General features: G+C 46.5%; 1 pseudogene; it reads right to left on the reverse strand.

Annotated features, from left to right (window-relative positions):
- Positions 1-2,976: 2,976 nt before the first annotated feature.
- LOC102419810 lies at positions 2,977-3,667 on the reverse strand (annotated as a pseudogene).
- Positions 3,668-12,007: the final 8,340 nt, after the last annotated feature.

A 12,007-nucleotide genomic window follows, 5' to 3' on the forward strand; every position in this document is an offset into this window, starting at 1 on the left:
AGGAGAGAGAGGTGGGCACCCCGAGTTGTGGAGGGACGGCCCTATGAAGTGCTCGCGCCACCCAGGTTTCGAGGCACCAAATGTTAGGTTAGGTGGCTCAGGAGGTGGCATAAGAAATAAAGAGTCGAGTGAATTAGAAAAGAAAAGAAAAGAAAAGAAAAGAAAAGGAAAGGTTTATTGCGTCCCCGGGAGACCCACGTAACCCAAAGACAGGGCACATGGACTCACGCCAACAGGGAGGGGGGCGCTTTTTTTATACTGTGGTTGGGTGAGGGGCGGGGACATGAGCTGAGGTATTCAGCTTAGGAAGTTTCAGCTGCAGGGGGTCAGCAAGGTATTCAGGAAGGAGTCAGTATCTGTGTGGGGGTCGTGTTGATTCAGGGAGAAGCCAGTATCTGTGTCTGGCATGCTGATCTGTTAGAAATGCCAGGGGGAGTCCATTATCTCGTCACACATCTGCATGTATCTGATCCTGGGCTCTCTCCGACCTAACAGGAAGGAGTAATTCCTTTTCAAAAGGAATTATTAAACTATGCACTCCATAATCATTCTGTGACAAAGGAAGTTAGTTGTATCTTTCAAGGACGGTGGGAAAAATGGTTAAGGGACAGAAATCAATGTAAGGAAGGGTTAGCATTAGCAAGGTCCTCGAGGTGGGAAGAAACAGAACCACAGTGCTGGTGGCTATAATAGCCCTGAACAATACAATACCCTAAAAAAGTAACCAAGAATTGGCAGTTTGTTAACTGTACAGAAGGAAGGATGAGTAAATTATGAGTTAATATCCCAAAGTTTCTTCCTGAAGAGAGAATTACTGGCTGTCTCAGATTTGGCAGCCAAGGGGCCTGTTGTTAGCCGAATGAAACGAATCTGTTGTATCCCAGTGAAATGGAAGCAGGACATCATTCTCAGTCAGAAGTCAATCTGTGCTTCTCCAGGATAGCCTGCCACAAAGGAAAGGTACATACAATACTTTTAGTGACTGTCTTTGGGGAAGTCATTTAACCTATTTGGTCTTCAGCTTTCACATCACTAAAATAATACTCCCATAGGAACCAAAAAGATTGGATTCAATAAAATGTCTATGAATTTTAGATCCAAAAGTCTTCCATGGTGTTAATCTTCCTTTCTAACATTCCTTCTAGGTGTAATATCACTTACTCATTTCAGATTCTTGCTTCTAAGTTACTTGGAGCCTTCCTAGTCCATGCTTTACCCTCGCCCATATTAACAACCTAAACCCGGAAAATTTGACTTTACTCTTCTTAGGACTTCTATAGAACTATTTATATTCATCATAAACTGGGTAATCACAAGTATGTTTGCCTGGTACAGTTCTGGTTTTCACTCATTGTCTTAGCATGATTAAGGCTACCCTAATCATAATTTACTTTGTAGATTAAAATGTGTGAGAGCAGAGTGTTTGCATCTTATATAATAAAAGCCTAATATGCTAAGTGTCCGGTTGACTGGTTGGCCATTCACCAAGCAAAGTGTAATATGCTAATGATATGCTAAGGCCGCTTCACTGCTCGCTATGATGTGCACTGACCACCAGGGGGCAGACTCTCCAACCGGTAGGTTATCTTGCTGCAGGGTCCCTCTGGTTGGGACTGAGCAATATGGGCCAGACACTCCCTGGAGCCCTCACACAGTCCCTCCCCAGGTGGCCAACCTCCCGTGTTCCTCGGCCTGGCCTGCACCCTCCTGCAATCCAGTACCCCTCAGGGGATGTCAGAGAGCCAGTTTCGGCCGGACAGTTTCGGCTGGTGGCAGATGCTCAATGCAGGAACTGCCCCCTGGTGGTCAGTGTGCTCCCACAGGGGGAGCACTGCTCAGCCAGAAGCTGGGCTCATGGCTGACCAGTGCAGCGGCGGTGGTGGGAGCCTCTCCCACCCGCTCCGTGGCAGCACTAAGGATGCCTGACTGTCGGCTTAGGCCCACTCCCCTGGATGTCAGTCGGACATCCCCCGAGGGCTCCCAGATTGGAGAAGGTACAGGCCGGGCTGAGGGACATTCCCTGCCCCTTGTGCACAAATTTCGTGCACCGGGCCTCTAGTTGTATATAATAGCCCAAATCCTTCCCTCCATAAGGTAGCTTCCGATGTTATACAAAGTGTGGTCATTTCATCACATCTGTTATGCAATCTCTCCAATCCTCTATCAAGCTCTTAGGTGTCAAAATGTAACCAACGTGCACTGACTCTCATAAAGGAAAGATAAGGTCCAAAGTGTTCAGAAAGATTGTAGGTTAGAGAAGGAGCTGATTATTAAATAAAGAAGAATCAGCATGTGATAACGGTTAACATCTGGGAAAGAAACTGAAAACAAGAAACTTAACAATTCAGTTGTCATCTCTGAAGACAAGAAGGTCCTAGACCAGCCGTGGGCAAACTACGGCCCGCGGGCCGGATCCGGCCCGTTTGAAATGACTAAAACTAAAAAAAAAAAAGACCGTACCCTTTTATGTAATGATGTTTGCTTTGAATTTATATTAGTTGACACAAACACTCCATCCATGCTTTTGTTCCGGCCTCCGGTCCAGTTTAAGAACCCATTGTGGCCCTCGTGTCAAAAAGTTTGCCCACCCCTGTCCTAGACAATAGGTGGCAAAGGCCTGTGGTGAGCTCTAAGGGGTCAATGGAGATAAAAGAGGACATAGGTAATACTTTCAACAATAAAGATTAAAAAAAAGTTCTTAACAGATAGCCTGGTGCAGAGAATACTTGCCTTCTTACAGGAAGGGAAAAGGCTGAGATGTTAAGGGGTCATCTGTGGCACTAAATCTTTTCAGCTGAAGCTGAGGTCTTAAGAGAAATGTGCTTTCATTTCTAAAGTCTTCATGCTTTCTGGGTTCGGGCGGGGGGAGAGAACAAGCACCCACTGAGTTCATCCCACAAGAAGCCACAACTTTATTAATGACAGAAACAGTACACATTTCGAACCACGTTGCAGTAACTCTTTTGAAGCACACAAAACAGGGTCCTCCTTTTTAGGTGCTTACACTGTTAATTCCGTAATAGCATTTACAGTCCCATGACTGTTGTTCTTCAGGGCTCCGACCGCCTTTGCTCTTGACACATTTGCTTGTGACATGACCAATTCTATGTCCTTAACTTCCACACCTGTTTCATCAGCCTCTTCCTCTTCACGCTCCCCTTGTACAGTTGGAGCCTGTGTGTTTTCTTGAATGTTTGAGACAGCTTCACCTTGAACTTTGAATTTCTCGGCAGCTGCTAGCTGTGCTTGCTGAGATAAATCCTCGATCTTGGCTTCCCCCAAACCATGTAGGTATCTGAAGCAGGGCTCTTGTAGACATCTGGCTTTGTGATGACAAAGAGGATGTTCTTAGATTTCCGTATGGTGACCCTGGTAACCCCTGTAACCTGTTGAAGACCCAGTTTGGACACAGCCTTCCGTGCCTTCTTTCCACTCCGGCTCTGTTTTGCTTCACTGACTGGTTCTTCATTGATTTCAGCCGCCGCCGCCAGCTGGGCTTGTTGTGTGGTTGCCTGTGTGGAATCTTGTTCCTCGAGCTCTGGTACCGATTCATCACTGTCAGATTCTGTTCCAGATCCTGTCTCAGCCTGGGGCTGTGGCAACTCTTGCTCTGTAGCAGGGACAGTTTCTGTGGCTTCACCAGATAGGGCCGATGGGGGCCGGCAGGCTGGGGAAGGACTGTAGGAGGGTCCCAGGGTGTGTCCTGCCCCTCTCGTCCAGTCCCATTGGCCGGACCCCAGCAGCAAGCTAACCTACCAATCAGAGCGTCTGCCCCCTGGTGGTTAGTGTCTGTCATAGCAACTGGTCGAGCGGTCGACCATTCGGACACTTAGCATATTATGCTTTTATTATCTGGGATGGGCATGAAGTGATAGCTCTTTGTAACTTTAATTGGCATTTTTATTTTTATGAACACTCAGGAGAATGAGTATTTTTCTGGGTTTGCTGTCCATTTGGATTTGCCATTTGGATTTGTCAATTGCCTGTTCATCTCCCTTGTCCATTTTAAAAATAAATTGGGGTGTTTGCTGTTGTTATCAATTTGGAAAACGGAGAAAAGAATGCCATAACTGGTATTGCTGAGTTATTGGATATGTACATTTTGTGTCTCAGTTATTTTTAAAAGCATGAAAGATAACGTACATACAGAACAGTATTCAGATGTACTTTTTGTAGAGTTAAGAGAACAAATTTATAGAGTTAATAGAATTAGTAGAGTGGAGAGCTCTATTAATTTTCACATTGTGAACACACCATGTATCCAGCACCCAGAGCTACATTTATTAATAGATATTGCCAAATACCACTTCAAAAAAGTGTTCGTATTTCTTTTCCACAGCCATGTGATCAGTTTTAAAATGCTTTACCAACCCAGGGAATGGTATCTTATTAGTGTTTTATCTGCATCTTCTTGAACATCAGAGAGGGTTTCATCTTTTTACATATTTATGACTGCAGCATCTTCTGCAAACTGTTAATCTTTAAAAAATATTTTTATTGATTTCAGAGAGGAAGGGAAAGGGAGAGAGAGAAACATCTATGATGAGAGAGAATCATTGATTGACTGCCTCCTGCATGTCCCCTGCTGGGGATCGAGCCCACAACCCGGGCATGTGCCTTTGACCGGAATTGAACCAGGATACTTCAGTCCGCAGGCCGTGGCTCTATTCACTGAGCCAAACCGGCTAGGGCTGTTCATCTTTTCAAATCATTTTCCTGTTGGGTTTTTTATTTTCACTTTCTGTGTTTCCTATAAGGCCTTAAGAAATCTCTCCACACCAAGATGATAAATCTTTGTCTATTTTTAAAAAATATTGTTTGGTTTTTTTGTGTGTGTTACTTTTACACCTTTACTTTGGCTAGCATTTATTGTATATGGTGTGAGGTAGGGATCTAACTTTGTGTCCAAATGGCTGATCATTTGTCCCAACACCATTTATTAAATAGTTAGACTTGGTTTTAAATTTTATTTTATTTATTTTAATTATTATTTTTTAAAAATTCTCACCCCAGTATATTTTTCCATTGATTTTTTTTTAAGATAGAGTAGAAGAAAGAGGGAAGGACAGAGAGAAACATTGATGTGAGAAAAACACATCGATTAGTTGCCTTCTGCACATGCTCTGACCAGGGCCCAGGCCTTGGAGGAGCCTGCAACCAAGGTATGTGCCCTTGACCAGAATCGAACCCGGGACCCTTTGGTCTGCAGGCCGACGCTCTACCCACTGAGCCAAACCGGCTAGAGAAGACCTGGTTTTAACTTTTAGCTCTACCACTTATTAGCTGGATGACCTCAGGCAACTGGTTAGCATTTGACATAATTGACCACTTCCTTCTAGAAATACTCTCTTCCCTTAGCTTCGGTGTCATAAGACTGTCTTGATTTTCCTTCTGCTTCTCTGAATGGTCTTTTGTTCTCCCTTTCACTCATTCTTCTCTGTTTGTTATACTTTTCCTGCCAGGTGATCTTATCCAGGCAATGGCTTCAGCCACCACTGAAATGCAGTTAACTTCCAGGTTTTTATGTTCAGCCTAGAACTTTCAACTGAATTCTGGATCTGTGTGTTCACCCGTGTACTTGACATCTCCACTTGGATGTCCCAGAGGAGCTTCAAATGTAAGCTTCCCCAAATGGCTCATGAGTTATTCTTCCAAAATGAATCCTCTTTCAGGAGTCCCTATCTAAGGGAATTATAAGATCACCTTCCAGTTACAAAAGCCTTTACCAACCTCTATTCTCTTCCCTCTTGTTTCTTGAACCCAAAACAATGGCCAGTACGTAGCAGGTGCTCAATAAATACCAAATGATTAAATGAATATTCAGTTCACCTCTAAGTCATGTTGCTGTTGCCTCCTAAATCTTTTACGAGTTAGACTTCTTTTGTCTGTTTCCACTATCTTCACCCTGGTCTTGTCACCATCTCCTAGCACCTGGAGTTTGCGCCCACCTGCTCAGTGACCTCCCAGCATGCACTCTGGCCCCTGTGAGTCCAAAGCTCAGATCTGATCACGTCTTTCCTGAAGGTCACCTTCAGAAATGAGTCACATTTAAAAAATATATTTTATTGATTTTTTAAAATATATTTTATCGATTTTTTACAGAGAGGAATGGAGAGGGATAAAGAGTCAGAAACGTCGATGAGAGAGAAATATAGGTCAGCTGCCTCCTGCACACGTACCCGCAACCAAGGTACATGCCCTTGACCGGAATCGAACCTGGGACCCTTGAGTCCGCAGGCCGACGCTCTATCCACTGAGCCAAACTGGTCAGGGCATGAGTCACATTTTTCTGTGGCATCTCATGACTCTCAGGAAGGGTCCCAAGCTCCTCACCATGGCTGCCTTCACCTGCCTCACCTCACTCACTCCCTCTTCCTGCGTCCTCCAGCCACCTGCCCTTCTGGCTGCCCTTGAAGATGCTTTGACTGCCCTGCCCCTGAGGGGACTTTTGTACACACGGTGCACAGTTTCAAACAGAGGAAGCTTGTGAAATCCAGGAACTTTATATCTTAGCCTTAAGGTTACAAAACACTCAGCTAGTCTTTTGTAAATACTTGCACGGTCAGGTTCCTTCATGATACTAAGACTGTAATTATTAGCCAGGGGTAGCGGTGAAGTCTTCCTTTGTTGGAATTTTATCTAGTCTGCATCTTATCAGCCTAAAATTGTGGCACGCGCTTGTGAGCGTTTACTGAAACGTTAGTCATTGGGCAATTGTTCTATTGCCTTTAATCTTGGGATTTTTCTAGTAGGAAATTAAATTATATTTACTCCCTGCATGCTTTAGGAAGTTAACATTTTAAATATTTAACTTATCTACTGCCTTTATTTGGTCGTGTTACAGTTAAATCAGCCAGTATAAAAACTCACCAGGTTCTCTTGCAGTTAGCAAACAACATGTGTTTTCTTTGTTGTATCGACAATGATAGAAATAAGATTAAATGGTGATGATAGCAAGGGCAAGTGTAAAACACAATGCAGAATTTTTATTTTTTCCCTTGACGTTCCCAAGCCTGGAATGCTCACCCTGCTTACTTTCCTTTCCCCGGCCTAATTGTCACTGACTATTCTTTCCCTGTCACCTCTGAGGAGGTGACAAGTCCCCCTATTTGCTTTCCCTACATGGTTTCTGCTTTTTCTTCATATTTATTATAACTGTGGTTATTAACTTACCTGTACAATCCTTTGATTAATTTCGGTCTCTCCTACTGTACAGTGAGGTCTATAAGTAGGGTCATGGTATACTTTATTGTCCAAACAATGACACTTGAGAGTAAAAGAGGAAGCTCTTACTTATTCTGGGTCAATAGGTGTACCTGGACCGTCGCAACTAACCCAGGATAGGTAATTTCCCCGTTTAAAGACAAAGAAGGGCCCTAACTGGTTTGGCTCAGTGGATAGAGCATCGGCCTGCAGACTGAAAGGTCCCTGGTTCGATTCCGGTCAAGGGCATGTACCTTGGTTGCGGGCACATCCCCAGTAGGGAGTGTGCAGGAGGCAGCTGATCCTTGGTTGCGGGCACATCCCCAGTAGGGAGTGTGCAGGAGGCAGCTGATCGATGTTCCTCTCTCATCGATGTTTCTAACTCTCTATCCCTCTCCCTTCCTCTCTGTGAAAAATCAATAAAATATATTTTAAAAAAAGACAAAGAAGGGGCTATCATGTCCCCTCTCCCTTCCTCATTACATCTCCCGTTCCTAGCACATAGTTGGAGACAAATACCTGTGAGTATCACCTACTAAGCCACCCTTAGTTTCTCCATCTGTGAAATGGACTTAAGGACAGCCCGTCCCTCACAGGGCAGTTGTAGGCTTCGGGCTGCCCTCGTAAGCATGTTCCTGGACAAGCGTACAGATGGAGGCCTCCGCACCCTATTGCTAAGTACGTAAAAGTTAGAATCACGCTAACGGCGGCTGAGCACAATGCGTTTCCCTCTTCACAAAAGCACCTGCAAAAAGGCAAAGCAGAAAGATGCGTGCAGAGCAACAGTCCACACCCAATGACTGTGGATGAGGCACTTTCAAAGGGGATTTCCTTTTCCGCCGGAGGCCGTGGTGCACTCTGGGGGGCTGGTGGGAGGAGGGGAGCAGGCAGCCTTCTCCCACAGTGTTGGGGTCCAGCCCCAACAGGTCCAGGGGTCCCCAAAGGTGTGGACGGAGTCGGCGAAGAAGGAATGACATGGAGACAGCCTTCAGTTGATCAGCAGCCTAGTCAGGACCTCTAGCCAGGATCTCTAGCCAAGTTCTGGTCAGGATCTCCAGCGAAGTTCTGGTTAGGAACTCCAGCCAAGCTCTGGTTAGGATCTGATCAGGATCTGATGAGGATCTGATGTTTATTGTCTTGTTACATCTATTTATACCAGCCGATTTTAATCCTGTCAATTTCTATTCCAAAGGTTAGGGCGTTTCTTATCTCCATTCCAGGGAGTAAAGATTATGTAGATTAACTACCCGCCTGGCATTTAGTTAAGGGGTTGTATCCCCTCCCTAACCTCAGGGAAAAATCCCCACCTGGGGAAACAACCTTTCTCGGAGAGGTGACCTTGGTTAAAACACATAGCGCTAAGGGGAGCAAACATATTAAGAACAGTATGCTATATACGCCAGGTCCCTTGAAACATATGCTGTGCAGATGTTTCTTCCCTGCAGCAATTTTGTCAAGCAGCAAGGATGGACCGGCTCCCGGCACCACAGTTGTTGACTCGGTCCCTCTTTTGGTCATTTGGGAAACTCCCATGATAAATGCCATTTTTCCTTCTTCTCTATGGGGGTGTGGGGGTGTTGGGGGGAGGGGACTGTTCCCTTTCGCTCCTGTCTGGGGTCTCCTGCCTTCCCCCTGGCTAATGCCTCTGTTCACAGGGTGCACTCAGCCACCCTGCAGACCGCATCCTAGGCAGTTCCTCAGCGGAACCGAGGCGGGAAGACTCCGTTGGAACCTGGAATTCCTTGGAATTTTTTTGTTTTGTTAACTCTCACTATAGGATATTTTCCCACTGACTTTTAGAGTGAGTGGAAGAGGAGAGAGGGAGAGGAAGAGAGAAACATTAATGTGAGAGAGACATTTATCGATTGGTTGCCTTCTGCAAGGAAGGCGGGGATTGAGCCTGCAACCCAGGAATGTGCCCTTGACCAGGAATCAAACCCCTGACCCTTCAGTCCACGGGCCGATGCTCTAACCACTGTGCAAACTGGCCAGGGTAGAATTCCTGGAGGCTTCTGGAGAGCAGGCTCCTGGCTCCCAACTTGCAGCCCACCCCTCTTCTTTTTCAAATCTCCTTCCCCATCTTATCATGGGCCCTCCAGTGCACCCCACTCGCCTGCCCCAGATCTGTCTACAGCCCCTGAAATAGGGCCCCCCCTGGGTTTAGGGGTGCCTGCCTGCCTGTTCCCCTTGCATCACTGACTCAGGGAAAAGGCCCACGCAGGTTCTGGGAGGAGGCTAGGGGCTGCCTGTTCTGGGAATTCTGGGGTCTTGAGGCCCAGAGCATGTCCAGAGCAAGGGACCCATTTTGCTTCTGGGGATCCCTCGTCCTGTGGGGGCGACTCAGGCCTGAGTCTAAGGGCAGGATGGATGCTAATTCCTTTCCACACAACTTACTGACCACCTACCGTGTGCTCCGCCTACCTGTTGAAGGTGCTGTGAACAAAACAGAAGTTCTTGCATCCACATGTGGGGAAATAATATCTACTAAATCAGTAAATAATATCTACTAAAAATATCTACTTATGGCACATGGTTGCCTATTAGCCTGGTGCCTGGCAGGTAAAGATGGCCAGGGAGCATCATCAGCTGTGACCTTGGGATTGGTCCTTGTGTTGGGGAAAGGTTGCAGCATCCTTCTTTGCTGTTGCCTCATTTGGCCGCCAGAGGGCGAGCGGCGTTTGCTCTCTAATAACAGTATGAAGCAACTTCGAGCCAAGAGCATGGAAGATCACGCAGCACTTTGGTCCCTCAGATCTATCTGAGTCTATAGCACCATTAGCCAGGGGCGGGGGAGGGAGAGAGCGAGAGGCTATTGCAGGCAGAGGGATCAGGGTGAGCAAGCCATGGAGGAGAGAAGAGGCAGGGCAGTGTTGTGGAACCATAAGAAACTCGATGTCGCTGGGGTGTAAAGGACCAGGGTGTGTGGGAAGCCAGGTCTACAGAATTTCTGGGACTTGTCAGGCACACGGAGGGTCTCAACTTCATGCTGTGGGCACTGGGGAGCCATGGAAGAGCATAGAAGGATGGGAGTGATGTGAGCCACTTTGCATTTAAAAAATATATATTTTTATTGATTTCAGAGAGGAAGGGAGAGGGAGAGAGAGAAACATCAATGATGAGAGAGAATCATTGATTGGCTGCCTCCTGCATGCCCCACACTGGGGATCAAGCCCACAACCCCGGCATGTGCCCTGACCGGGAATTGAACCGTGACGTTCTGGTTCATAGGCTGACGCTCAACCTCTGAGCCACACCGGCCAGGCACCACTTTGCATTTTTGAGAGATCATTCTGGGGAGCGGAGGGAGATGCAGTGGGAGATACACACTCTTCGAGGGCACCTATGACCACGAAAGCTCTGGGAGCCAGTTTTCAACCAGGAGGCAAGTCATGGTTAGTGTGCTCCAGGCTCCAGAGGCAGAGAAGATGCGGAAGAAACCAAGTCTATATAGTATTGCCGAGCCCCTGGAGGTAGCCTCTCCTAAGACCAGCCCTCTTGCCAAATTCTTGTGCCCTTTGACGCTTCGTAAAGTAGACCGGTTTTTACCCGTTTCTTGTGGTCAACCTCCCAGTTGGTCAGGAGGTTGTCTTTACTGTGTCTTTGAAAGGCTGTGTAATATAATGGTTGTGGTAGGGTCCCCCAAAGATAATCTCTGGAACCTGTGAATGTGACTTTATATCACAAACATCACCACTACTACCACCACCACCACCACCACCACCACCACCATCATCCCCTGGCAGGGTCTTTGCAGGTGTGATGAAGTTAAGGGTCTTGAGATGGGGGGGTTAACTTGGATTACCCAGGCGGGCCCTAAGTACAGTCATATATGAGGAAAACAGAGGGGCGTTAGACCACAGACAGAAGAGAGGGCGACGTGAAGGCAGAGGCAGAGGTTGGAGTGAAGCAACCACAGGCTAGAGACCAGCATCCACCGGAACCTGGAAGAGACTTGGAACGAATTCTCTCCCAGGGCCTTTGGCGAGCGCTTGGCTCTGCTGGCACCTTGATTTCAGACTCCTGGCCTCCAGAACTGCAAATTTCTGTTGTTTTTTAAACCACTAAGTTGTGGTAATCAAACTAAAATGCTGCAAGCTGCCCTGACCAGTTTGGCTCAGTGGATAGAGCGTTGGCCTGCGGACTGAAGGGTCCCAGGTTCGATTCCGGTCAAGGGCATGTACCTTGGTTGCGGGCTGTCCCCAGTAGCGGGTGTGCAGGAGGCAGCTGATTGATGTTTCTCTCTCAACGATGTTTCTAATTCTCTATCCCTCTTCCCTTCCTCTCTGTAAAAAATCAATAAAATATATTTTTAAAAATGCTGCAAGTTTAAGACTAAACAATGTCAGGCCGGGTTAAAAAGAAAAGAAGTGCACCCACATGTATTTGGCAAGTGACATAATGTAAATATCTAACTTTTTTATTATTGCAGGCAGAGGGATCGGGCCGGGTGGTGATGGTGATAGCAGCAACAGAAGCAGCAGTTGTGGCAACAGTGGTGGTCACAGTATTACAGTCAAGGGAGAGAAGAGGCCCCGTCATAGGGCAAGGTGTGAGGTGAGAGTCCAACTTCATTCTTTTGCAATTGTCCCAGCACCATTTGTGGAAGAGACCTATCCTTCTCCTGTTGAATGATGGTGGCGCCCTAATACACAATCCCATAGATTCATGGGTTTATTTCTGGACTCTCAAGTCTACCCCATGGGTCTCTATGTTTATCCTTATGGCAGTACCACACTGTTTTCTTACTCACCATTCTTGCTCCTTCCTCTTTTAAAAAAAGCTCAGCATTTGAATTCAAGAAGTA

The sequence above is a fragment of the Myotis lucifugus genome, unplaced genomic scaffold (assembly GCF_000147115.1).
Source record: "Myotis lucifugus unplaced genomic scaffold, Myoluc2.0 scaffold_1449, whole genome shotgun sequence".
NCBI classification, from domain to species: Eukaryota; Metazoa; Chordata; class Mammalia; order Chiroptera; family Vespertilionidae; genus Myotis; species Myotis lucifugus.